Raw genomic sequence first — 25,705 nt, forward strand, 5'->3', positions numbered from 1 at the left:
GATCTCTGTGAGTTCAAGGCCAGCCTGGTCTACAAAGCTAGTTCCAGGATAGCCAGGGCTACACAGAGAAACCCTGTCTCAAAAAACAAAACAAAAAAACCTATTAGTAATATATAAAAGAATATAATGAAAAAGGAAATGTTTTTGCCAATCTTAGAGAAGGTCAATGTTTGGTATATAAACCAAATTCTTCTAGATCCTTTTTTCTTTACTGGAAATTGAACCCAAGGACTTGTATATTGTAGGTATTTGCTCTGCCACTGAACTATATCCCAATCTTGTTTTAATTTAAAGATGTGTCTTTACTTATGTGATGTGTGTATGCCCACTTGAGTGTTGCAGGTGCCCATAGAGACCAAAGGTATCAATAAGATTCTCCTAGGGCTGTAATTACAGGCGGTTGTGAGGGCCTGACGTGGGTGTTGGTAAGCGAACACAGGTCCTCTGCAATGGCAGTGTATGTTCTTAACCCCTGAGCCATCTTCCAGCTTCTGTTTTAAGTTTTTATTACATTTAGAGAGCAAGTGTGTGTGTGTGAGTGTGTGTGTGTGTGTGTGTGTGTGTGTGTGTGTGTGTGTGTGCACGTGAGCAAGAGAGAGAGAGCGCAAGAGAGCGAGAGCCCATGTACACATGTACATATGTGTATCCCACAGAACTCATGGAGGTTTGGCGGAAACAGTTTTTTCCTTCTACCTTGTGAGTCCCAGGGATCAAACTCTGGTCACAGTTTGCATCAGGTGACACTACCTACCTGCAAAGCCCCCTCATCAGCACCATGTTCCAACACTTTTTAAAAAAAACATTACCCCCTACTGCCACCCCCACACACATATGGTCGCACGTGTCCACGCACGCCACCTCCCATCTATAACCCTGGCTGGCCTGGGGTTACTATGTAGACCAGGCTGTTCTCAAACTAAAAAGAATCTTCCTTCCTTTGCCTTTAGAATGGCTTGTGTCACCTTCCTGGGTCCCGTTTTAACTTTCTGTTTTGAAACAGAACATCTCTAAATTGCCCAGGTTGACCTTGAACTCACTTGTAGCCTAAGCTACTTTTGATCCAGCTATCCTAGCTATTATTACAAGCTTGTATCACCAAGACTGCTAGATCTTTTTTCCTTGCCTATGTGTGTGTATATATATGCATGTATGTGTGTATATGTGTGTGTGTATGTGTATATGTGTATATATATATATATATATATATATATATATATATATATATATATATATATATGGAAGAATTTCTGTAGCATAGTATTATAACAACATATTATGAGAATAATTCCATGTAATAGCTTTTTAAACAGCTGCCTGCGTGCCTCTGTTTAAGTTAATTTGAGCAAAGTATCAATTATGGTTCAGTTTTACTTACTGCAGATGATGTTGCCACAAGCCCTGGGTCTAATATTTCTGCCAGCTAAATTTTTAAAAGTGGAATTGCTGGATTAAAGATGCTCTCACAGCCAAGTGCTTATTGAATAATGTTTGTGCCCAAGTGGTGGCCCTTTTGCAAATGAAATTCTGATGATCTTTTTAAAAACTACATGTTACCTACCTTTCTGTTTCGCTTGTCCTCACACTAAGTCCATGCTGAATTTATTATGAATTTTTATTTAAGTTTATATGAAATCAAAGTATGCGGTATGGCACATTCAGGGCAACATGTTATTTTGAGGTTTGTTAAGTATAAAAAGGCAGCGCGTTAAAGTTTCTGAGGAAAATGTAATGGCTTGTTATCTAACAGTTGTTTCAATTTTGCCCCTTGTTGGTGTCCTGTGAATCCGTCCAGGGTGTGTGTGATAGGGAAGGTTGTGAATTCCAGGACAACTTGACCTACACAGCAAGAACTTCTATAGAAAAAACAAAACAAAACAGAAACTGTGTCATTAGGTACCTCCTTTTTCTCCCTTTTCTTATTTATTATTGTGTTTGTTTATTTTTATTTTTGAGACAAGGTCTCATGTAGCTCAGGTTACCTTCCCCTCACTGTGTAGATTAGATTATAGAACTTTGTGCATGCTAGCCAGTCGAACATTCTGCTGGCTGGACTGCCCACGTGTCCCTCGCACCCTCTTGTATTCAGAAGAGAAGATGCAGTGGGAGTCACATTCGACTCAACAGGAATCCTCTGCAGATCCACACTGGGTGACAGAGGATGGTGACTTACACACGAGCTAGCCTGAGGCCGCCGCTGTGGCTCAGCGGTACTGTCTGCCTAGTGTGCTGTCTGCGTTAGGGTCTCATTGCTGTGAAGATACACCGTGGCCAAGGCAGCTCTTACAAAGGAAGACATTTAATTAGGCTCACAGTTTCAGAGGGTCAGTCCATCAGCATCATGGTGGGAAACACGCAGGCAGCCGTAGTGCTGGAGGAGCTGAGAGTTCCACGTCTTGATCTGAAGGCAGCAGAAGGAGACTGTGTCGCACTGGGTGTAGCTTGAGCATAAGCCTTCCCTCGCAGTGACACACTTCCTCCAACAAGGCCACGCCTCCTAATATGAACCACCTCCCTGTGGGCCAAGCATTCAAACACAGGAGTCTGTGAGGGCCATACTGATTCACACCACCACAGGTGACTAAGGTATTATAAGTGCAAAAAAAAGGGGGGGGAGGGGCAATCACAAACTGGGGACATGATTAAAGGTAAAAATAGCAGCCAAGCACATTCTGGTACATGCTTTTTATTACAATCCTTGGGGTTAAGGGTGGGCAGAGAGGCAGGCAGATCTCTCTGAGTTTGAGGCCAGTCCAGTATACATAGTGAATTCCAGGTGAATAGGGCTAATTAGTGAGACCCTGTTGGGGGGTTGGGGGAGAAGAGTAGGTAGGTAAACACAGGACTAGGCAGGTGGCCCAGTTGGTAGAGTATTTGCTAACATTGAGAAATCCCTGGGTTCTCTCCTCAAGATTCACTCCCTACCATCACATAGAATTTACCAGGCCTGTGGCCAGCATGGTGCCGCATGCCTTCAATCTGAACATTCAGAGGGCAGAGGCAGGCGGATCTCAAGGCGAGCCTGGTCTATATAATGAGTAACATACAAGGTAGCCAGAGCTACATAGAGAGACCTGTCTCAAAAGGGGGGGGGGGCAGAGAATGACAGGTGTTGAAGAGATGGCTCAGCAGTTAAGAACTTGAATTCAAACCCAGCCACCCAGATGGGGCTTCTGGCCTCCATGGGTACCCAGATACACAAATGTGCATACATGTGTGCATATAGACCCACCCACACATGTGCACACAATAATAAAATCAATCTCTCTTTTTAAAAAAAAATCATCATTAAAGGGGAATATTTTGGCTGTGAGCCCAGCCTTTAACGCTGTGCCCTCTCCCCAGTCCTAAGAGGGAATATTTTTCCTTTTTGTTTTTGAGAGTCTTTCTCGCTTCAGGCTCAACCTGTCCTGGAACTCACTTTGTAGACCAGGCTGGCCTCAAATTCATGGGGACCTACCTGCCTCTCTCCTACCAGTCCTGGGGTTAAAGGAAGGTACCACCACACCCGTTGACTCTTTGTTTTGAAAGAGAAGCCAGGGTCTTGCTCTGCTGCCAAGGCTGGCCTCACACTTGCCATCCTCCCGTCTCTGCCTCTTGAGTGGCTGGGACTGCTTGTGTATGCCCACTGTGTGGAGGAGAAGTAAAAATGAGTTTTCACACCATCATAGGCTGAACTGAGCGGTCCTGTAAGGCTGGCAAAGGCTGCAAGCGGGAAGCATTCATTCTCGACCCAGTTGGCTGAGCAGCCTAAGTTGGCACTATTCTCCTCCTGGACTTTTCTAGTCCTCTAGAGTTAGAACCTGGGGCCAGAAAAGGAGAGGGGGCAGGGCAGATAGCTTGAGTATTGTGACTGAACTGGTGGTTCCTAGTCTAGGAGTCGGAGGAAGTGGGTACTGTGCCTGCCCCTTCCAGCTCACCATGGGGAAGTAGGATTCAACACCTTTCCCCAAGCAAACCGAAAGCTTGGAGCAAGACTTTCCTGTCACTTTGTGCCACTTCTGTCCCCAGAAACATAGGCAAACTTCTCCAGATGAGTTAAGCGAAGTGTTGTGTAGGAAATGTCGGGCAAACCTCTTCCTTGGGCAGGTTGATAACTTAGCTAGCGACAGGGGAGTGGGTGCTCTTGTTTGGTGCCTGGACAGGTGTGGGGTGGCAGCTGGAGACCCAGGACCCACATCCTTCACAGGTGGAGGGAGCCCACTCTCTACACAGACTTGGTCAGAGATGGGGGGCTGTAAAGACAGGAGATTCCTGACGCAGCTGGCTGTCTGCTCTGGGCCTCTTTACCAGGGGCATTGTGCCCGGCTCCCTGGGGACAGAGGGATTCTCTGTTTCGCTCTCTAGGCTTTAGGTGACATTTGTGCAGACTTGGAATGGAGTAGGTGACCGCCTAACCAGAAAGATGCTTTGGTGACTGTTGTCCTTTCCATCTGGCCCATTTCATCGTCTGTGTTAGCAAACATTCTCAGGCTCCCAGGACATCAAAGTGATGTTTGTTTACCGCCCAGCTGACTGAAGAGGCCTCTAACATGATGGGAAAGTGGCAGACAGGGGACAGAGCTGTTTAATTGCTCTTGAAACAACCGAACGTAGAGTCCAGCACTGCATGGGCAAGACCAGGGAAGCCTCTTATCCCAGGTTCCTGTCCCCAAGCCCAGGACAGCCAGGATGTCAGGCCTAGGCCTGAGTAAGGAGATTGAGGTTGCCTCTAGCTACACACAGAGCTTACGGCCCAGGATGCCAGCTCATCGGAGGGAAAGAGAAAGCTGCTTTCAAGATGAGGGAAGACACCTTGAAAATGGAGGGGTGCCAGAGCTGAGGAACCCTGAAAGTGGCTTTTACCTCTAACCGTCCATAAAAGCAGGAGCTAACCCCCCATTATGATGGTTTTTGATCCCTTTCTGGGACCCAGGTCAAGGCTGATAGGAAGTTGGTATGCATTGATACCTTTGTGCCACTTGTCAAAGCATTGAAATACTGACGTGCTAGTGTGTGAGTAGTCACCTAGGACCACATAAAAATGGCCATTAAAGAGTTAACTGAAAGACAGTTCTGATTGGCTGGTGCCCATGTCCTGGTTTTATTACACACACACACACACACACACACACGCACACGCACACACACGCGCGCATGCACACATACACGTACATACGTATGTATACATGCATGCTGCTTCCTCCCTCGAGATGCCATGCCATTTTGCTTGCTCTCAGTTGTCTGCCCCTACTCCTTCCTGTTGTGCAAATGCCCTAGTGTACAAGAGGAGGTGAGAGGACAGTTTGTTTTTCTCCTTCCACCTTTATGTGATCAAACTCAGTTCTTGAGGTTTGCAGCACTCTGTCTACTGAAATATCTCTTGGAACCCCTTACTTAGCTTTTGTTTGTATGGTTTTTGTTTTCGTTTTTTCCAGACAGGGTCTCTCTGTGTAGCCTTGGCTGTCCTGGACTCGCTTTGTAGACCAGACTAGCCTCAAACTAACAGAGATCCGCCTGCGCCTGCCTCTGCCTCCCGAGTGCTGGGATTATAGGCGTGCACCATTGCTTGGGGCCCTAACTACCTTTTGTAAAAGGGATCTTCACTGATCATCCCCCTCATTTAAAAAGTATTTATATGTCACTCTCAGTAGCCCAAGGGTGGGCTAAGCAATTGTAGAGACATTAAAAAAAAAAAAAAAAAGTAAAATGGCATGAGCCTGAAGTCCCAGCTCTCGGGAGACTGAGGCAAGAGAATCACTTGAGTTACTAGCCTGTCTCCAAATGGCGTGTGGGAGGGCTGGAGAGATGGCTCATGAGCTGAAACTGTTTGCTGCTCTCTCAGGACTAAAGCTTAGTTCTCAGAACCCACATCAAGTGGCTCACAGCCACCTCTGTTCTCTGTTTATGTTCACAGATATACACACACACTCACACAGCTGTTGTTGTTTTCTTTCTCTCTTTCTTTCTTTTTTAAGATTTATTATGTATACAGTGCTCTGCCTGCACAACAGAAGAGGGCACCAGATCTCCTTGTAGATGGTTGTGAGCCACCATGTGGTTGCTGGGAATTGAACTCACAACCTTTGGAAGAGCAGCCAGTGCTCTTAACCTCTGAGCCATCTCTCCAGCCCCTTTGTTGTTGTTTTCAAGATAGGGTTTCTCTGTGGTGCTAGCTGTCGTGGAACTCTCTGTGTAGACCAGGCTGGCCATGAATTTAGAGAGATCCACCTGCCTCTGTCTCCTGAGTCCTGAGATTAAAGGCCTGTACACACAATTTAAAATAAAATCCTTTTTCCCCCCTTTTCTTTTGGTTTTGGTTTTTTCAAGACAGGGTTTCTCTTTGTAGCCTTGGCTGTCCTGAACTCGCAGAGATCTGCCTGCCTCTGCCTCCCTGAGTGCTGGGATTACAGGTGTGCGCCACTGCGCCTGGCTAAAATCAAATCTTACTTTAATAAGAAAAAGAGTCCAGTGTGCGTGTTGGAAGACCTAGATACAGCCGCTGAGAGGAGGCTGAAGCAGTAAGAGCAGCCCCACGGCGCCTGCCCTCTCGTAGACAGCTAATGCTCACAGCTCAGCTTGGCCCCTTCAAAGCTGCCCTCTCTCCCTTAGCGCATTGCTTTGCCTACGCTGTACTCCTGACCAGAACACCCAGACCTTAGCGTGCGCACAAGAGACAGCTCTTCATCGGAGGCCCTCCACGTTCCCTAGGGCAGCAGACACTGCTTGGCTTTTCTGTCCTGCTTTCAGAACCTCCCTTTTCCAGTTTTCCAGCCGTCTCTCTTCTTCCTCTCTCTATATGCACATCTTGCTGTTTCCAGCTATTTGAGCCCATCTGTGACGGTTCCTTCTTTGAGGCCCACTCTTGCTTTATGGCCAAGGCTGGGCTCGAATTCGGTTTCTGAATGCTGGGATTACAGATATTTTCCGTCATGTCAGGCAGGAGCACAGCTTCTGTTGCTAATAACACAGTATGGGAGACTGGGCAAGTTATAAAGAAAAGAGGGTTTGGGGGTGAAGGTGGGGGTGGGGCTTGCTTCTGACCCACGGACAAGAAGCAGCACCTGGCAGTGTCCTTTTGTCAGAATCCTCAGGTGATACAAGACATTGCATGGCCAAAGCAGGGAGCAGGAGACACCTACCCAAGCTAGCTTTTACATTTACAAGCTGTTTGATAAGACGTTTTCGTTTTCCACTTTGTGGTTCTGGGGTTTGAACCCAAGGCCGCAAACATGCCAGGCAGGCTGTGGTCCACTGCTCCTCCAGTGGAAACTGGCTTTTGTAGTAGGCCCGCTTTATAGATAGCTCAGTGACTCTCCTCAACTGCGTGAATGGACTAATTCATTCATGAGGCCAGAGGCCTGGTCACCTGTGCTGTCCCCTCATGGTCTCACCTCTTAATACCACAGAATGGGACTTAAACACGGGCTTCAAAGGGAGCTCCGTTCAACTCGTAGTGCAAGCCTGGCCTAAGAGCTTGTCAGATTCCACTTTCCATGAAGGTGGCCATGGCTCCTAATGGTGTTCACTGCCCTCCTCTGAACTTCTCTACCCTTTGTTTCATATTTACCACTGTAATGATAAATTCAGCACTTAAATAGATTCACCAGGATTTTTTGTTTTGGGGTTTGTTTTGTTTTTTGTTTGGTTTGGTTTTTTCCAAGACAGGGTTTCTCTGTGTAGCCTTGGCTGTCCTGGACTCGCTTTGTAGACCAGGCTGGCCTCGAACTCACAGCGATCCGCCTGCCTCTGCCTCCCGAGTGCTGGGATTAAAGGCGGGCGCCACCACACCCGGCATTTCGTCAAATGTATATCTCATACTCCCTGGGCTCAGCTTGTCTTGGTTGTTTGTTTGAAGACAGGGTTTCTCCATGCTGCCCTGGCTGTTCTGGAATTTTCTCTGTAGACCAGGCTGACTTCTGACTCAGGGGTTCTCCCCATCCCCCCATCCGCCCACCCCACCCCCATCTCTGCCTCCACCTCCAGAGTGCTGAGATTAAAGGCATGTACCACAGGCCTGACTTCCAGCTTGTCTTTTTGCCTTGAATAGTAACCGTTCTTCATTGCCTGGTGTTATGTCTCCTCTCTCTAGTTCCAGGTCAGAGACCAGTCCTTACAGTGGTGTGTTCCAGACGGCACCAGTGCTGTGTTCTGCTTGGTGACTGAATTTATTGGCTAATTTCAAATCCATTCATGCTGCCTCAGATGAGCTAAGCAAAATTCCGGGCGAAAGACCATTTTTTCCATATCTCAAAATTTAGCTAATGAAAAAGAACACAGCTCGCAGGCATTGCGAAACTTTTAAGTACAAAACACCCGGCCAAGATAGTAAACAGACAGACAAGGGCCTCAGCCCACAAGAAACTGAAAAATTAGCTCTGGCTGGGGAGGCCAGGGGGTGTGAGGAGGAGGGTCTGCATGTCCTGGGTCTCTTGCATCTACTGTAGAAGGAAGGGGCCCAGCACTTGGAATAACCCAAATTAACTTTCTCGGATTCTCTTATCACTGTGCTCGTTTGCTCAAGAGTTGTTGGTGGGCGTGTGAATGTGGCGGCGGGATGCTGGTCGTATGGTGCTAAGGATCGAATCCGGGGGGCCTTGTGTGTGCTGGGTAAGTGCTCCAGCATGGAGCCACCTCCCTAGCCCCATTCGAGAGTGTTTTAGGTTTCATCCCACTTGGGAACAACCAGCCCTGTAAAAGAGTTGAGGGCACAGTCCTTATCAACTCAGGAACCCTGCGCTGTTTCTATTAGTATCACTCGTCAGGGGGAGGCTCCTCTTAAAATCACAGCAGACATCTGTTGAGCACTTTTCTCAGGATGTGCCCGGAGCTAGGTGCTCCACAGACCCAGGCTCACGTCATCCTTTCCAGGGTCTTGCAAAGCTGCCGGTAAACCCAAGGGGGGGGGGGGGGCTTGAGGGAGTCACTAGCTGGACAGCCTGCAGCTCTCAGATTCCCTGGAATCAGAGCCTGGATCTCGAACCATCCAGACCCTTTGCTCCAAACCCTGTGATAGGCCACGTCTTCCAGCCCTTTCCCAGAACCTCAGGAGCAGCCTCACTGGGCTCTCTTGTGCTCGCCCTGTGGACAGCATAGAAGATGACGTCTTCCTTTAAGATTGCTGTCTTTTGTCCACATGTGCTGGCTTCGCGCCAAGCCTGGAAACTCTCTGCTCATGGAAAGAAAGAACAGAAGCCAGCAAAAGAGGGTGGGAAGGCGGCTGAGGGGGAGGAGAGGAAGAGAAGGGCAGGAAGGGGAGGGGGGGAGGCAACACAGCTGGAGCTGGGGTGTCTGCCAGGAAGCAAGTGAATGTGACCTCCAGGCGCAGTCCACCCAAGTGATGCTCCGTGCTGTGGTGTGAACGTCCCAGCCCTGGGAGGCACAGGCCCTGGTGCTCTCTGGGGTTCCGCATCCAGGGACAGAGGAGCAGGGTGGCCCTTCCTCTTTGTGTCACTGTCCAGTGAGGTCAGGTTAAGGCAAACATCAGGAAAGCCTGCAGAGAGAAAGAAATTCCAAAGGGCAGTGTGTGGCTGGCCTGTGGGAGTGGAGGGGGCTGCCTGGGCCTGCGTCTGTATCAGGGCATGGGTGGTGGGCAGAGGCTGCCTGCTGGCTGCTTTGAATGAAGTCAGTGCCCTACGAGCCGCTGAGCCCCTCTGGATCCAGGAGTTGAAGGCTGTACCCCCAGCCCCAGGCGCCTGGCATCCTGAGTCTGACCACCTGTACTCATCAGGCATGGGCAAAGTTCACCCCTCCAGACGTCTGTAAAGGGAGCAGTGGGCGGGTTAGTGTGCAGAGGGCATGGGAGGCAGACGTGGTGGTGCACACCTGTAATCCCTGCACCTGAGAGGTAGAGCCAGGAGCATCTGGGGTTTAAAGCCATCCACAACCACATAGAGAGTTCGAGGTTGGCCTGGGTTACATAGACCTCATCTCAAAAACTGAACAAGGACCAGAGAGATGGCCACCACACCCACCTAAATGGCTCATAGTGTATCTAGCTTGGAAAATAGTAAATACTCAAAGGAGGTGGTGGATCACACTTTTAATCCTGGCATTTGAAAGGCACAGGCTGGTGAGTTCCAGGCTAGCCTGGTCTACATAGAGTTACAGGCTAACCAAGGCTACTTAAGTGAGACTGCTTAAAAAAAAAAAAAAAGCAACAGTAAGTCCTTAATAATTCTAGACATCCATTCATTATTGCAGCATAGTTTGAGGCGCACATAAACATGAGAAGCCTCAGGTAAAAGTACATAAATGACATTTGAAACCAATCCCAGAAGAGCACATATGACACATATGAGACACATGTGTTTAGTTAGTCAAGTGTAGACAGAGTCATAAGTGCCTTAAAAAGGGAGGGGCTAAAATGTTTTTAACTATATTAAATTTTTTTAAAAAGTGAGGGAGAGAGGAAGAACTTTAGTTGGGAGTGACAAGAGTGGCTTTGTTGAAGACTGCCTTCCTGCCTCACCGTCTCTGTCCTGCGAGAGGACGTTTTTGTGGTGAGGACTTCCATAGGCTCGTGTTAAGTGGAAAGGGCTCAGCCAGACTTGGGAACCATGAACCACGGGAGGGTGAACAAAAGCCTGGGGGCAGGTGGGGTAGCGCGGCAAACTCAGGTGTAGTCTACCCAGGAGGACATTGTAGCATTTCAGCTGGAAAAACCCAAGTTGATCACAAGGGCTGGTCAAAGGAGAGGCCTCTTGGTGTGGCCGAACCACGGCCCCTGCTCAGTCTGCCATTGGGTTCCCTGTGGCTGCCCCTGTGGCCAGTCCCTCCTGGGCCCTTAGGGCTCCTGTCTCTGCCCGTCTGCTCTATCTATCTACTCGTCTCTCCCACTGTCTCACTCTCTGCCAACACCAGCTCTTTTTTCATCCCCAGTATAGGTCAAAAAGTTCAAATGCCTTTTTTTTTTTTTCTGGGACAGGGTCTCTCTGTGAAGCCTTGGCTGTCCTGGACTCTCTTTGTAGACCAGGCTGGCCTCGAACTCACAGCAATCCACCTGCCTTGCCTCCCGAGTGCTGAGATTAAAGGCGTGCACCACCACTTCCAGCCAAATGCTTATTTTTATTTTTTACAAAAAAGAAGAAGAAGAAGGAAGAGCAGTCAGTAGGAACTCCTAGTTGAAGTTTGTTGGTAGGTAAAGGGCATTTTGTTTGTTCTATTTTGAGACAAGTCATAGTATAGCCCAGGCTAGGTTTGAAACAAAAATCACAATGTAACCCAGGTTTGGTTTGCACAACTTATCTCTAAGGATGACTTTTTCTTTAATATTTTATTCATTTTTATTTTAAGTGCACTGGTGTTTCTGCATGCATGTATGTATGTGTCTGTGGGGCGGGGTGTCACATGTTGGAGTTACAGTCAGTTGTGAGCTGCCGTGTGGGTGCTGGGAATTGAACCTGGGTCCTCTGGAAGAGCAGTCATTGTGAGGCACCTTTCCACACCTGAGAATGACTTTGAAAGGCTGAGATTACCAACATGTGCCACCAGTTCTGCTTATTTTAAAAATTTACTTATTTATTCATTTTGGTACTGAATGCTGTCATACATAGGACTTCCTAAGTAAGCATTCTATTACTTAGCTATGCTTCCAGATTTTTTTTTTTTTAAAGACAGGGTTTCTCAGTGTAGCCCTGGCTGTCCTGGACTCATGTTGTAGACCAGGCTGACCTCAAACTCACAGAGATCCACCTGCCTCAGCCTCCCTGAGAGCTGGGATTAAAGGCGCGCACCCGCCATTCCTGGCTACTTGCAACTTTTAGGTGTGTTATGTTTTCCTGAAAATCTAGTGGCTGAACCTGGGGCCTTCACCTTGCTAGACAAGTACTCCACTACTCTCTGACTTGCCCAGGCTGCTTTTAAACTTTGCATCCTCCTCCTTCAGTCTTGGGACAGCTGGGATTATAGGCTGCTCTGCCAGGTTTGGCTTCTAGACCAGACTGGCCTTGAACTCACATCAATCCGCCTGCCTCTGCCTCCCGAGTGCTGGGACTAAAGGCATGCGCCACCACGCCCAGCTAAGACCAATACTTTTTGGTTTGGTTTGGTTTTTGGTTTTTTTTGAAACAGGATTTCTCTGTGTAACCGCTCTGGCTGTCCTGGACTCCAGGCTGGCCTTGAACTCAAGAGAGCCACCTGCCTCCGCCTCCCCAAGAACTGGGACTAAAGGCGTGGGCACCACCACTGCCTGGCTAGACCATTACTTCTTTAAAAAAAAAAAAATCATGCAGGCATTGGTGGCACATAGCACAGGACAACAACAAGACCCTGTCCTTTCTTCAAAAAGAAAAGTCAACTGGGTATGATGATGCAATTCCTTTAATCCCACCCAGCACTGGTGAGGTAGAAGCAGGTGGATCTCTGTGAGACTGAAGTCATCCTGGTCTGCAGAGCTCGTTCCAGGACAGCCAGAGCTCCACAAGAGAAATCCTGTCTCAGGGAACAGCACTGCCCCCCCCCTTTATTGCATTTTATTTATTTAGTCTGTCTGTCTATCTATCTATCTATCTATCTATCTATCTATCTATTTATCTACCTATCATCTATATCTGTCTATCATCTGTCTGTCTGTCTGTCTGTCATCTATATTTGTCTGTCCTCTATCTGGCATCTATTTTTGTGTGTGGCCATCTGCCACAGCATGTGTGTGGAGGTCAGAGGACAGTTGCAGGAGTTGGTTCTCTCTTGTCACCATGTGGGATCTGGATTTCCTCCTTCCACTGTGTGAGTCCCAGTGGTTAAACTCAGGTCATCAGGCTTAAAAGGCCTTCACTTGCCGGGCAGCTCCTGGTCCAGGACAGTGCTTCTTCAGATAAAATTCCCTAACTTCAGAGGTTTCCGAAGAGGTAAAAAAAAAACAATAAAAACCAACCAGAGGTTGAAGCTGGGTGTGGTGGTGCACACCGAGTGATCCCAGCACTTGGCAGGCAGAAGCAGACGAATATCCGTGAGTTCCAGGACAGACAGGACTCACTGTTACAGACAGCTTTGCTACACAGAGAAACCTTGTCTTGGAAAAAAAAAAACACCCCAACCAAACAATAAAACAAACAAACAAACAAACAAAAAACAAATTAAAACAAAAAACCCAGAGGTTAGGAGAGAGAAAAGAGGTCTGGGATGACAGCTCAGTTGGTAGAGAGATTGCCCACCACATATGAGGCCCTAGGTTTGATCTTCAAGCTACATAAACTGCTTGTCCTGCTGGTACTGGTGCTGCTGGTGGTGCTGCTGCTAGTGGTGGTGATGATAGTGCTGCTGGTGCTGCTGGTGATGATGGTGCTGCTGGTGGTGGTAGTGGTGCTGCTGCTGCTGTTGATGGTGGTGGTGGCAGCAGCAGCGGTAGCAGCAGTGGTGGTAATGGTGCTGGTGCTGCTGTTGATGGTGGTGATGGTGGCAGCGGTGGCGGCAGTGCTGTTGCTGGTGCTGGTGGTGGTGGTGCTGGTGGTGGTGCTGGTGGTGCTGGTGGTGGTGCTGGTGGTGCTGGTGGTGCTGGTGCTGGTGCTGGTGGTGCTGGTGGTGCTGGTGGTGGCGGCGGCGGTGGTGGTGGCGTTTGCATGCCTGTAATACAAGCACTTAGGGTGGAGGCAGGAAGACGAGAAGTTCAGCTTCATCCTTGGCTACAAGACGAGTTCAGAGAGACCTTGTCAGCAGAGGACAGGTGGGCATTTGTGTATGAGAAACGCACACACAGGGACCTTGCACAAGATCATACAACTCATGAGGAAACCCTCATTGCCCTGAGCAGCTAACAGAAACTGAGTCATCTGGAGAAAAGAATGAGGAGGTGGGAAGGAGCAGGGGAGGGGGGAGGGAGGTGGGGGAGGGGCAGGGGAGGGGGGAGGGAGGTGGGGGAGGGACAGGGGAGGGGGGAGGGAGGTGGGGGAGGGGCAGGGGAGGGGGGAGGGAGGTGGGGGAGGGGCAGGGGAGGGGGGAGGGAGGTGGGGGAGGGGCAGGGGAGGGGGGAGGGAGGCAGGCGGACGTGGATGAATGATGACAGTAGCCTTGGGTTCTGCAGGATCTTTCCTCCTTCTCCCCTTCCTCCTTTTCCAGGCTCTGCATCAAAAGCTAGGGAGCCCCTGGGCTAGTGTTGTCATTTCCAGACCTCACTTCCTGTCACTCCCCTGTGTGTGTGTTAGCGAGCATCTCCCTGATGGGTTTTTCTAGCTCATTATGGACCCCACCCCCTTCCTCTTTGAATTTCCTCACTCACTCGACTAGGGCTCTTTAGGAGCACAGTCATTTACAGGCTGGGTTCCCAGTGACCCCCTAGGTCACGAGGAGAGAGCTGCTGAGGCCAGCAGGAGGATGTGGCAGGCTGGGTCAGCCAGTGTAGGCGTCACTCCCAACAGGGTCCTGGGAGAAGGGGCTCGGCACTTCCTGGAGCCAAATGATTCCATAAATAGAAGGATGGGAAAAGTGGGAAAAGATTCGGGCATCCTCCTCTCCCTCCCGGCAGTTGAGCTCTGGCTTCTGGTCCTGACACTGTAGTCTCTTGTGAATGTTTTTCATTCACATGTGTTCCTGCCAGTTTTGGGGGGGGGTGGAATGGGATGTGAAGTCTGCTGTATTGGATGGCATAGGCCCCAAAGCAAGGACCCAACAAGTTGGGAGTGGCTATTATTTGGTCGTTTATCCATAGCGGCCATTCATTACACTATCTCAGGATATACTAGCTGTTTCTGTCTTGTTTTTTTTTTTAGTGGGTTGTAGTGATATTGCAGTGCAAAGAAATGATACGCACTTCCTCATATGGCGACTTTATTTACTTCATCTCAGGGCTCAGCACATCCTCCCTTTTAAGACTTCTAATGCCTTCCTGGGTCTTCAGTAAGCTTTAGGCCTTGTGCCTTCTCAAGACTAAGGCACTCCCGGTATCTCTAGTGTAAAGAAGAATCCACCTCACCAAGGAAGAGAGACTTCCTTGTGGCAGTGTTCCTGGGTTAGCGTTGAAAGCTGTGCAGGCTGGAGGCAAAGCCATGGGCTTGGGTTGCCTTGGTAGCCAAGAGAGCTGAGTTTCCTTTAAAAAGCCTCCTGAATGCAGATTCCCTCTTAAGACTCTCTGTCTCCTTCCCTTCCCACTTTGGAAAATAGGTGTGTCCTTAGTGAATGGTATTGGTAGAGATACTAGTTAGCTGTAGGAGAGTAAATTAGCTTTGTGTATTAGTAGGGATCCTTTGTGTTGTTTAAGTAAAGATGACACCATCTTGTCGAATCTGTGGGCGGGAATGCAGACTGTCCCAAGAAGGTTGGAACCAGAGGTCCATAGCCACTCGGTTACGATCATCCCATTTCCCCCACAGCTAGGCTCCGTATCCCTTAGCCCAAAGGGAGGGAAACAGCTGCCTCCCAGCAACTGTTTCCTGTTCCAGACAAACATTGACCCAACTTCCCTAAAGTGGAATCTGATCGGCCAAACACAGAGTCTTCCCTTAGGAGCAGTTAGCCCTGACCTGAGGTAGGGCAGAGGGCAGTGAGTCTCTGGCTTAAATATGGCTGGCTGTTAGTGGCCTTGTGATCTGAGGCAGGGGAATTTGGTAGGAAGTGACTCCCTGCAAGGTAAGCTGGCCCCTGGCTGTGGAGAGCTCCCTGCTACCTCATTAAGCACAGCATTCTAGACTTTCAGCTCTCTGGAGTTCCAGTCCTGAAGTCTGCTCACCGAATGCTTTGACAGAAACAGAAATTGAGGAGTTGGGGGAAGATGCAGCTATCCTAAGTGATGCTGTTCACCTACTGCGCGCCTCTTCTATGAATTGAAATGGACTTCCTGTTACGATCAGCTCACTGCTGGGGTTGGATAAAACTTGCCTTTTGCCTTCTGCCTTCCAAGCTGGAGGAGACAGGGTCACTTTTTTTTTTAAATGTAATTTACATACAAGAAAAGCTCACCATTTAATAGGTGTACAATTTCATGTTTTTCATTTATTAGTATTGAGTTGTTTCACTATCACAATGTGAGGACGATTTTTCACCCTGTAAAAGAAACCTGTTTCCGGCAGCAGCAGTCCACTGGCCACCCAACCACCTGGAGCCCTAAATGGCCTCTAAGCTGCCTTGTCTGTATGGAATTGCCTATTGGGGACACTTCAAATAAACGAAATCACACAATATGTGGGCTTTTAAGACAGGTTCTTAAAATTATTGTTTTATTTAGTTTATGAGTATGTGTGTGTGTGCGTGCAGGTGTGTGTGTGCAGGTATGTATGTGTGTGTGTGTGTGCGCGGGCGCGCGCGTGTGTGCAGGTGCATGTGTGCAGGTGTGTGTGCATGTGTGCGCAGGTGTGTGTGTGTGTGTGTGTGCAGGTGGGTGCTTGTGGAGACCAGAACTGCTGGATCCCTCCAGAGGGAGCGGCCACCAGATATGGGGGCTGGGAACCAAACTCTGTAACAGCAGGACATGCTCTTAGCCATTGACCCGGACAGAGCAGATCCTGCTCCAGACCCAGCTTTACTGTACTTAAGTTATTTGTCCGTGCTTGTGTCTCTGTGTGGGTGTGTTCTTGTGAGTGCAGGAGCCCACAGAGGCCAGAGGCCCCACCTAGGTGCTGGCAACCAAATTCAGGGCCCCCTGCTAGAACAGTGTGCGCGCTTAATTGCTGAGCCACTTCTCAAGCCCCAGTATGTGGAATTTTTGACTGGATTCAATTTACTTAGCATACAGTTTTCCAGGTTCATCCATGCTGTGGCATGTATCTGTGTTTCAATCCTTTTAATGGCTGAGTAATATTCCGCTATATGGATATACCACATTATTTATCCATTCATTGGCTGATATGTTTGGTGGTTTTGTTTTATTGCTTTCTGGCAATTATGTATAATGCCATACTGAACATTCAGAGAGGGGGGTGGGAATGTGTGTGTGTGTAGGCATAGGTTTTGGGTTTTTTTTAAAAAGATTTATTTATTACATATACAGTATACTGCCTCCATGTATGTCTGCACACCTAAAGAGGACACCAGATCTCATTATAGATGGTTATAAGCCCCAATGTGGTTGCTGGGAATTGAACTCAGGACCTCTGGAAAAGCAACTGGTGCTCTTAACTACTGAGCCGTCTCTCCAGCCCCCAGGTTTTTGTTTTTCAGGGCATGTGTGATTATGTTACTGTTTGTGCTTAGAGCAGTGCCTGGCAGACTGTAACTGTTAATTCCCTCACCCTGACCCTTCCAGAAGCTTATGAATGGTAGCTGTCTCCTGCTTGTTGCCCTTAGCAACAGGTTCAAGCTGCCCCAAAGAGCTCGACCCTGTGGGGTTTCTGAGATTACTGTCACCAGGGGCCCTGGCAGGGCTGAAATTCTTTTTTTTTTTTAAATACATACATACATATATATATATATATATATATATATATATATATATATATATATATATAAACAAACTACATACAGCAAGAAGAACCACGAAACAATCAGGAATTATATAAATGTTACATTCACAGTGTTTTGGCTATTTATATTTGGCAACCTTGAAGAAAATAACTTTCCTACCTTGGTGATTCTAAAAGTCTGAATGTAAATCAATATTTATCATATCTCATCTCTATCAACTTAAAACATCTATCTAGAACCTAAAACTATCTCACCCTTAAATGACTAAGCTTAATTGTAAAACTGTAATTCAAGCCTTAGAGATGTGATGAGCCGGGGTAATTCTTGTCTCAGGTGTGTGGGGGACCAGATTTCAGGGCTTAAAGGGGTGAAATGTGGGATTTGGACTACAGAGACCTGAGTGGACTCCCACTTCTTTCACTTAAACATGGTGACGATGGGCAGCAAGCCTCTGACCGCAACCTCATTTTTAAATGAGGCCAACAGCTGCATCTCAAATGGATGGACATCTGTCAACCCTCAGGCTGCGGCTCTGCCGTGAAACTAGCTCTTGCCTGCTGCTTGCTGGTTTTCTGGCTGAGAAAGACCTAGGCTATTCTCAGAACTTCCCCGGGGCTGAAGGCTCATCCAGTTTTATGGAATCACCTTTCCTGTTTTGGTACTGGAGGTTGAGCACAGAGCCTGCCACCCACTCACAGCCCCAGCCCCAGCCCCAGCCCCAGGCTTGTTATGATTGACCGCTATTCAGTTGAGCCGCTCAGATGTCCAGTAACACATTAAAATAACGTGCCGTGCTTGTCCGAGTGTCGTTTAGGCAGCCAGGTTGATGAGACTTTATGAGTGTAGCTCACTGGCCTTTGTAGGAGACCAGATCTCACAGTAGGACCTGTTCCTCAAGCTCTTATAGTCTTTCTCTCCTCTCTTCTGGGCTGATTCCTGAGCCTTCGGTGTGGGGGTGGGGGTGGGGGTGGGGCTTGTGTTGTAGATGAGTCAGTTGGCACCGGGCGCTCCACAGGTCACTCACAGGCATGCTGACATGGAACGGGGCAAATCTCACGGGACCTCCACCCTAGACGGAGAAGACAGCTACGCTAGTGCTGGACACCAAGCGCCACGTGTCTTTTGCTTTGTTTGGTTTTTAGTGTTTCCGTAGCACTTCTCGCCTGTGGGACAATCTTAAAACGGTCAGCGTCCCCCTAGAAGGGCCCCATGAAGCAGATGTGAGGGAATGGAGCTGCTTCATAGAGCTGGGTGTGGTGACTTCAGTAACCTAGTTTTGTCAGATTTTCTCTCACTATATTGATGATCGCTGAGGGATTCTAGGGGTTGGATAGTGTCTGTTTTCTTGGTAGAGTGCACGCGTGTGTGGTGTTTGCACACATGCAAGTGTGGGTGTGTACCTGTGCACATACACAGAGGCCAGAAGATGTCAGGTGTCCTGTCATTTTCTGTCTTATTCCCGTGAGGCAGCATCTCCCTGAATCTGGAGCTCATGTTTTTATTGGTGATGCTGGCAACCAGCAGTCCTGTCTCCCCCGCTTCCCCTCAGCACAAGTGTTAAAGGTGAGTTCAAAACCATGCCTGGCTTATTAAATGGGTGCTGAGATCCGAACTCCGGTCCTCATGGCTGCAGAAAGGGCTCTTAACCACTGAGCTGTGTTTCCCGCCCCAGAATCATTCTAAGATATAATTTACTTTATAGTATTGTAGTGAGAATGTTGGTTTCTTTAAAAACTCAGTTGTGTTGGGAATGTGGTTTTGTTTGGATCGCAGGTATGGGATATGGGGCTGCTTCTGATCGTCCACAGAGGCTGACTGTGATTTGCTTCATGCTCTAGCAGGAGTGTGGTTTTGCTGTTGAGGATAGTTTATGTTTGGAATTCTGGGGACTCTTGAGAGAGAATAAAAGATGCCAGAGTCACAGAAGAGGCAGCAGCTGCTGTCCCTGCTGCTGGTGGTTGCTGGATTGATGGTTTCTAGATTGCTTTTGCTGGTTGCCAGGTTGCTGGTTGCTGGGTTGCCGGGTTGCTGGTTGCCGGGTTGCTGGGTTGCTGGGTTGCTGGGTTGCTGGGTTGCTGGTTGCTGGGTTGCTGGTTGCTGGGTTGCTTTTGCTGGTTGCTGGTTGGAGATATCCTGACGATGAAGATTAGACTTGCTCTAGTCAGCAGGAAGTAGTCTAAAGAGATCTATGCCTCCTTTCTCCTCTGTCCTTCTTTCTCTCCTACCTAGTGTTGGGGAGTCGGAAGGGATTGGGGGGGTATGGAGGGTAGGAAAAAGAACCCAATAAAACAGCCAAAAGCCCAGCTCCATAATAACTCCATTGGGGATGGATGGATAAAACATTTGAGTTGATTTTATTTTTCGGTGTTACAAATAATAGCTATGAATGTCAGGCATACATAGTTTTCTGTCTTTAGAATTATCTCTTAGAATAGATTTCCAAAGTATAGAAATACGCAGTTAGAGCTAGAAAAAAAGACAGATCCATTAAGAACTTAGTTCTTTTCCCCCGGCTTCCTTTGTGTGTGTGTGTGTGTGTGTGTGTGTGTGTGTGTGTGTGTGTGTGTGTGTGTAAATATGCGCATGCAAGTTCAGTTATGCCTGGGAGCCATAGGCTTAAATTCCTCTTGGAGCTAGAGTTATAGGTGGTTTTGAGCTGCCCAGCGTGGGTTCTGGGACCTGAACTTGAACTTGAACTGAGCCATCTCTCCAGCTTCACCCCCCCCCCCCCAATCCCAAGACAAGTTCTTACTGTGTAGCCCAGAACTCACAGAGATCCTCCTGCCTCTTTTTCCTGGGCACTGAGATTAAAGACCCACCACACTCAGCTCTTCCAGCTCTCTTAATGAACAAGTGTGTTGCATAACTCAATGTGGTCCAAAAAGAGTATAAAGGATGAGGTTAACAATAATAACTATTAAGCCGGGCAGCGATGCCACACACCTTTAATCCCAGCACTTGGGAGGCAGAGGCAGGCCGATCTCTGAGTTCGAGGCCAGCTGGACTATAGACTGATTTTTTCAGGACAGCCAGAGCTGTTACACTGAGAAACCCTGTCTCGAAAAACCAAAAAAAGAAAAAGAAAAAAGAAAGAAAACAATAATATTTATTAAAATAGAAAAATAGGCCGGGCGGTGGTGGCGCACGCCTTTAATCCCAGCACTCGGGAGGCAGAGGCAGGTGGATCGCTGTGAGTTCGAGGCCAGCCTGGTCTACAAAGCAAGTCCAGGACAGCCAAGGCTTCACAGAGAAACCCTGTCTAAAAAAAAAAAATTAAAAAAAAAATATATATATATAACGCAATAAAACAGGACAGCAAAATAATGATAGTAATGATATATGAGCTAACTCAACTACCATCCTCTCCCTTCTGTGGTGATAGGAAAGGATGCAGGGCCAGTGATGAGGTGATGCAAGGTGAGCAGTGTGGGCCTGGTGAGGTGTTAGGCTGCTCTGTGAGAGCTTGAACATAAGCGCCGTGATCTCATGACGGATGATGTGCTTGCAGCCAGCATCTCTACCCTGCGACCCAGATGTGCGGTGGGACCGAGGAATGAGGACCATCTGGGATGGAGCAGGACACTACTCAGAATAACACACGTGTGAAATCAGCAGGTCAGCTCGGTGTGGTGGCGCATGCCTTTAGGAAGCAGAGGCAAGCAGTTCTCTGTGAGTTCGGGTCCTGTCTGGTCTACATAATGAGTTCCAGGACAGGCTGAGCTACAAAGCAAGACCCTGGCTCAGAAAAACAAAAACAAAGAAACAAAAAAGAAACTGTGCAGATCCTTTCTCTTTTGCCGATTGGTTTTTATTGAATGTTTATTACTGCACCTGACCCCGGATAACTGAAATAATGGGTAAGGGAGGAGTGTGAGGATGCAGCCATAGACACCCTGACTGACCCTATGCACTCACTTGCATTGAAGGCGTAGCCGCACTCCTGGTCCCATCAATTATGAGTTACGAATTTAAACAAGCAGCTGGCCTCTTGGAGATTCATTTTCTCATTGGATAAATGGTGGAGCATTGATTTCTGCAGAAGTCAGTAATAAAAAAAAAAAAAGCTCTGTCATGGCTGAGAACAGAGAGAAGCAAGAACAGTTTAAATATTTGGGAGTGTAAAGAAAGTTAGCCTCTAACCCTGACCAGTTCAGTGACCTGCAGTGCAGAAAAGAAACAAGAGGAAGTAGGCTCTTTATTTTAAAATTTTATGCCCTTTTTTCCCCCCCAAGACAGGGTTTCTCTGTATAGCCATGATTGTCCTGGAACTCACTCTGTAGACCAGGCTGGCCTCGAACTCAGAGACTGGCCTGCCTCTGTCTCCCGAGTCCTGGGATTAAAGGCATGGGCCACCACTGCCTGGTTTACGTGCATTTTATTTTGTGTGTATGGGTGTTTTGTCTGCGTGTATGTGCACACAACGCTCTTGGAGGCCAGAAAAGGGCATCAGATCCTGTAGTACTGAGATTACAGACACCCACTGCCATGTGAGTGCTGGGAATCCAATCCAGGTCCTCTGGAAGAGTAGCCAGCGCTCTTAACCCTGAGCCATCTCCTTGGCCTGTGCTACTTTCTATATAAAAACAAAGCAGAAGTTGGGGTGAGGCTTGGTGTGGAGCTCTCACTTAACATACGTGAGTCCCTGGCTTCAGTCCCCATCACACACAAAAGAGAAATCTGAATCCTATCTTAGACTATTTCGTAGTTCATGTTTTTCGAACTGTATTGTTTCTATAGGATCCTATATAGCTCAGGTTAGCATCAAAGCAGTTAGATTACTGAGAAAATCCTTGACCTTCCTGAGTCTCCTGCCTCCAGCTCCCAAACTCTGAATTACCCAGCTGTGCCACCAGCATCCGGCTCTATAACTTCCACTTTAGTGATTATGATAGACACACCCTGCTTTCATCAGAGCCAGCGCTATTAATTAGCGTTTCCATGTTGTTAATGAAAGAGGAGAATGAGCCGGGCGTGGTGGCGCACGCCTTTAATGCCAGCCCTTGGAAGGCAGAGGCAGGCGGATCGCTGTGAGTTCGAGGCCAGCCTGGTCTACAAAGCGAATCCAGGACAGCCAGGGCTACACAGAGAAACCCTATCTCTGGGGAGAAAGAGAGGCAGAAAGCCAGGCCGAGGTGAATTACAGGACAGTGCCAGGGCCCAGGCAGCTGCCCTCTCTCCAGAGTGTGGGGCTGCAGGCTCTCCCTTCCCACTGGGATAAAATGTTTTCTGTTTTAATTCATGAGCCTTTGCCAGAGAGGCATTGTTTTATAATTAATGACTTGACTTGTAGTCCAGGCCCCTTACAAATAGAAAAAATGGTGTACGGGGAGTTTGAAACTGGACTGTAAGCCTTGGTGGATGTGCTTATAGGAAATGGAAAAATAATGCTCTCTGCTGTAGCTGCCAAAGCTCCTGTAACTCTAGTTCAAGAGGCCCGTCCACCTCCCTCTTCTCACCTCCCTCTTGTCACTTCCGTGGGCTCCAAGCGGGCAGGTGACACAGACATATGCATAAAGGCCAAACGCTCATACACATAAAAGTAAATAAAATCTTTAAAAAAAAAATAATATGAACTCTGTGTATCTTCTGGCTTCAAATTTTTATAGACCATTTTAGGGCTATTACATTTTTTAATAGCTGGAGATGGTGGTGCACTCCTGTAATAGCAGTCTGAGATAGGAAAATTGCATGAGTTCCAAGTCCAACCTGAGACACACACACACACACACACACACACACACACACACACACACACAGAGGTATGCACTGTGCACTCTTGTCTCAAAAAGCAAAAATAGTAATAATTAGGCCATCTGGCTAATAAGGAGTTCTACTTTTATAGAAAACAGTTGGGTGCGGAAATGTCGTATTAATAATCTTTCATTATCCCTCGTGGCCAGCAGTCTGAATCACAAGGCCAATTTGCCCAGGAAGAAATAATGAGTCCTCAATTGTGTGAAAATCATCCAAATACTACTATTGATCACAGTAGAGGCCAAACTGGCACCTGGTTGGTTTTGGTGCATTAGAGATGTCCCCAGGTTCATTGGAAGAGAGTCCGACCATAAGGGAAATCGACTGTCTCCCAGAGCTAGAAAATAACAGTAAAGCTTATGTGTACAAGATACTCCCAAATAAGGTTAGACTTATTTTATTTAAATAAAGTTATTTTATTTTAACATTGATTATTTTATGAAGCCGGGCGGTGGTCTCACATGCCTTTCATCCCAGCATTTGAGAGGCAGAGGCAGGCGGATCACTGTGAGTTCAAGGCTAGCCCGATCTACAAACTGAGTCCAGGATAGTCAAGGCCACACAGAGAAACCCTGTTCAAAAAAAAAAAAAAAAAGATTATTTTTATTTGTGTGTATGTGTGCAGGTGCCAATGCAGGCCAGAAGGGTTGTATCCCAGCCCACAGAGCTGAAGTTACAGATGGCTGTAAACCTTCTCATGTAGCTGTTGGAAGCTGAAATCAGGTCCTGTTCGCTTCCTAGACTAACACGTACTCTTTTCAACCACTGAGCCATCTCTCCAGCCTGTATTTAATTTTTTAAAAAATATTTATTTATTTATTATGTATATAGTGCTCTGCCTGCATGTACACCTGCAGGCCAGAAGAGGGCACCAGATCACATTATAGATGGTTGTGAGCCACATGTGATGCCTGGGAATTGAACTCAGGACTTTGTAAAAGCAGTCATTGCTCTTAACCACTGAGCCATCTCTCCAGTCCCCCCTGTATTTTTAAATGTGTGTGTGTGTGTGTGTGTGTGTGTGTGTGTGTGTGTGTGTGTGTGTGAGAGAGAGAGAGAGAGAGACAGACAAACAGACAGACGAGATCTGTACCACAGCATGCCTGTAGAGGTCAGAGAACAAGCTGTGGATTTTCTCTTACAATGTGGGTTCTGGTGACAAACTCACATTGTCAGGCTTGGCAGCAAGTGTCTCTGCCAGCTGAGACATCTTGGCAGCCTACTTTAACCAACCCGCGGGAAAATGAATGAGAGCAGCACGCTCTATCCTTCTGTGAAGTTATGGCTGTTGCTAAACGTGAGCATGTTCTGGACCTCTTTAGTTCCAGCCTCTGCCACCCACTCAGATTTACTCTTGGAGGATGACACCCGAGGATGCCATCTGCTGGTCCCAGGAGCCTGTGACTTAGCACTGGGAGTTATTACCTGCTGGGAAGTGTCGCGTGTTTGAGGCTAAGCTACTTGGGAGCACCCCCTGGAAGGCTGTTGGTGACTTTGCTCCATTTGGGGAAGCTCTGTTTCCTCACAGTGGGGGGAAAGCACTCCCCCAAAGGGAGAGCTGCTGCAGGGTGGATTGCAGCCCAGGCACTGTCCTGGTGTGCTCCTCCAGGAAGAGACAGAGTCTTGCTCAACTTGAGGCCCCTAGAGCATCCTGCACACAGCTTGGCACAAGCCTACAAGAAAGAGATGGAGAGCTGCCTGGCTTACATGGAAGGTGGTTGGGGGAGGTGGGGGTAGGGGGAGGCTGGTCTGCGGAGCCACAGTGCAGGCTGTAGAGAGCAGGGATGGATGGGCGGAGATTGGCTGCCCCCATCCACCCACCCCTACCTCTACCCCCACCCCCTACTCCCATCCCATGAGGCTGTCTGCCAGAAGAGGACAGAAAGGCAGTGTCTGTGGGCCCAGCCACATCTCGGAGAGGTTCCAGAAGCTTCAGCTGTGTGAGTGTTGTGAGAGAGACAATGAGTTCCTTCCTGTCCCCGAAAGGCCTTTCAGGGCTCCCCCTCCACTGTGAGATGGATGGGCCCCAAGTGCCTGGCTTCACTGGAGAGCTGGGCTCAGCTACACCATAGATTTATTCCAGAATGTGTGGTGCTCGGTTGCTGTAAAGGAACACCTAGGCTCCTGGGCAAGTCTGTGGTCCAGCTCTCCCAGGCACCATTCACCTCAAGGGTCCCTCATCGCCTTCTTCTTCTTACAAAGAGTTCGTTCTATCTATCTATCTATCTATCTATCTATCTATCTATTTATTTATTTGAGGCAAGGTTTCTCTGTGTTAGCCTTGCCTGTCCTGACCTCGCTTTGTAAACCAGACTGGCCTCGAACTCACAGCGATCTGCCTGCCTCTGCCTCCCAAGTGCTGGGATTAAAGGCGTGCGCCACCACCACCCGGCTTAAGAAGAATACTTGGCCCGCCGGGCGTGATGGCGCAAGCCTTTAATCCCAGCACTCGGGAGGCAGAGGCAGGCGGATCGCTGTGAGTTCGAGGCCAGCCTGGTCTACAAAGCGAGTCTAGGACAGCCAAGGCAACACAGAGAGACCCTGTCTCGAAAAACAAAACAAAACAAAACAAACAAACAAACAAAAAAAGAAGAATACTTGGACACATTTATTTATTTGTATGCGCTTGCCCGCTCATGAAGAG

At 48.1% G+C, this 25,705-nt stretch overlaps 1 protein-coding gene across 5 annotated transcripts in view; it reads left to right on the plus strand.

Annotated features, from left to right (window-relative positions):
* DENND2A (DENN domain containing 2A) overlaps positions 1-25,705 on the plus strand; it is a 91,776-nt gene that overhangs the window by 7,187 nt on the left and 58,884 nt on the right. The gene's annotated exons all lie outside the window — the stretch shown is intronic.

Source organism: Acomys minous (assembly GCF_964271855.1).
Source record: "Acomys minous genome assembly, chromosome: 6".
Lineage (NCBI taxonomy): Eukaryota > Metazoa > Chordata > Mammalia > Rodentia > Muridae > Acomys > Acomys minous.